The sequence below is a fragment of the Oncorhynchus keta genome, unplaced genomic scaffold (genome assembly GCF_023373465.1).
Source record: "Oncorhynchus keta strain PuntledgeMale-10-30-2019 unplaced genomic scaffold, Oket_V2 Un_contig_27796_pilon_pilon, whole genome shotgun sequence".
NCBI lineage: Eukaryota > Metazoa > Chordata > Actinopteri > Salmoniformes > Salmonidae > Oncorhynchus > Oncorhynchus keta.
In genome coordinates, this window is record NW_026285701.1 from 1 (window position 1) to 2,166 (window position 2,166).

At 44.7% G+C, this 2,166-nt stretch overlaps 2 non-coding genes across 2 annotated transcripts; both read left to right on the top strand.

Annotated features, from left to right (window-relative positions):
- Positions 1-364: 364 nt before the first annotated feature.
- On the top strand, positions 365-437 carry trnar-ccu (transfer RNA arginine (anticodon CCU)). Its single transcript has one exon. It is a non-coding gene; the product is annotated as a tRNA-Arg (tRNA).
- A 761-nt stretch (positions 438-1,198) lies between these two features.
- trnar-ccu (transfer RNA arginine (anticodon CCU)) lies at positions 1,199-1,271 on the top strand. The gene has a single exon. It is a non-coding gene; the product is annotated as a tRNA-Arg (tRNA).
- Positions 1,272-2,166: the final 895 nt, after the last annotated feature.

The following is a 2,166-nucleotide window of genomic DNA, read 5'->3' on the forward strand; positions in this document are numbered from 1 at the left end:
GTTTCATGGGCATGTCTCAGTTCCATTATACATTTGTTTTGACCTCTTCCAACAGTTCATATTGGTCATACTGTTTACATAATAGTACCCCAGTGGCCCAAGACACTGGCCTCCTAAGCCATGGATTGTGAGTTCTAGTCTTTTCTTAAGTGGCTGAGAGCAGAGTGGCGCAGTGGAAGCGTGCTGTGCCCATAACCCAGAGGTCATGGATCGAAACCATCTTCTGCTGAACAGTTTGTTTTTAAAATGATGAAACGCAAACAGAATGAGAAAGCTAAATTTCATTTGCGTCTCTCAGTGCTATCCAGTACACATTGTTTTTCCTGCTTCTATCAGTTCGTACTGTTTGCAGAAGGTAAACAGTGCCCCAGTGGCCTAATGGATAAGGCACTGGCCTCCTAAGCCAGGGATTGTGGGTTCAAGTCCCATCTGGGATGGTGGAAGCAGAGTGGAGCAGCGGGCGTGCTGGGCCCATAACCCAGGGTCGATGGATCGAAACCATCCTCTGCTAAACAGTTTATTTTTAGATTTTAAGTGCAAACAAAAAATTTAAAAAATGTGTCGTTTCATGGGCATGTCTCAGTTCCATTATACATTTTTTGACCTCTTCCAACAGTTCGTATTGGTCATACTGTTTACACAGTACCCCAGTGGCCTAAGACACTGGCCTCTAAGCCATGGATTGTGAGTTCTAGTCTTTTCTTAAGTGGCTGAGAGCAGAGTGGCGCAGTGGAAGCGTGCTGAGCCCATAACCCAGAGGTCAATGGATCGAAACCATCCTCTGCTAAACAGTTTATTTTTAGATTTTAAGTGCAAACAAAAATATAAAAAATGTGTCGTTTCATGGGCATGTCTCAGTTCCATTATACATTTTTTTGACCTCTTCCAACAGTTCATATTGGTCATACTGTTTACACAGTACCCCAGTGGCCTAAGACACTGGCCTCCTAAGCCATGGATTGTGAGTTCTAGTCTTTTCTTAAGTGGCTGAGAGCAGAGTGGCGCAGTGGAAGCGTGCTGGGCCCATAACCCAGAGGTCGATGGATCGAAACCATCTTCTGCTAAACAGTTTGTTTTTAAAAATGAAACGCAAACAGAAATGAGAAAGCTAAATTTCATTTGCGTCTCTCAGTGCTATCCAGTACACATTGTTTTTCCTGCTTCTATCAGTTCGTACTGTTTGCAGAAGGTAAACAGTGCCCCAGTGGCCTAATGGATAAGGCACTGGCCTCCTAAGCCAGGGATTGTGGGTTCAAGTCCCATCTGGGGTGGGTGGAAGCAGAGTGGAGCAGCGGAAGCGTGCTGGGCCCATAACCCAGAGGTCGATGGATCGAAACCATCCTCTGCTAAAAAGTTTATTTTTAGATTTTAAGTGCAAACAAAAATTTTAAAAATGTGTCGTTTCATGGGCATGTCTCAGTTCCATTATACATTTGTTTTACCTCTTCCAACAGTTCGTATTGGTCATACTGTTTACACAGTACCCCAGTGGCCGAAGACACTGGCCTCCTAAGCCATGGATTGTGAGTTCTAGTCTTTTCTTAATTGGCTGAGAGCAGAGTGGCGCAGTGGAAGCGTGCTGGGCCCATAACCCAGAGGTCGATGGATCGAAACCATCCTCTGCTATAACAGTTCTTTAGATTTTAAGTGCAAACAAAAAATTTAAAAATGTGTCGTTTCATGGGCATGTCTCAGTTCCATTATACATTTTTTGACCTCTTCCAACAGTTCGTATTGGTCATAACTGTTTACACAGTACCCAGTGGTCAAGACACTGGCCTTCTAAGCCATGGATTGTGAGTTCTAGTCTTTCTTAAGCTGGCTGAGAGCAGAGTGGCTCAGCGGAAGCGTGCTGGGCCCATAACCCAGGAGGTCGATGGATCGAAACCACTCCTCTGCTAAACAGCTTCTTTTTTAGATTTTATGCAAACAAAAATTTAAAAAACGTGTCGTTTGGCATGGGCATGTCTCATGTTCCATTATACATTTTTTGACCTCTTCCAACAGTTCATATTGGTCATACTGGTTTACATAGTACCCCGAGTGGCACCAGCACTGGCCTCCTGGCCATGGATTGTGAGTTCTAGTCTCTAAGTGGCTGAGAGCAGAGTGGCGCAGTGGAAGCGCATGGGCCCATAACCCAGAGGTCGATGGATCGAAACCATC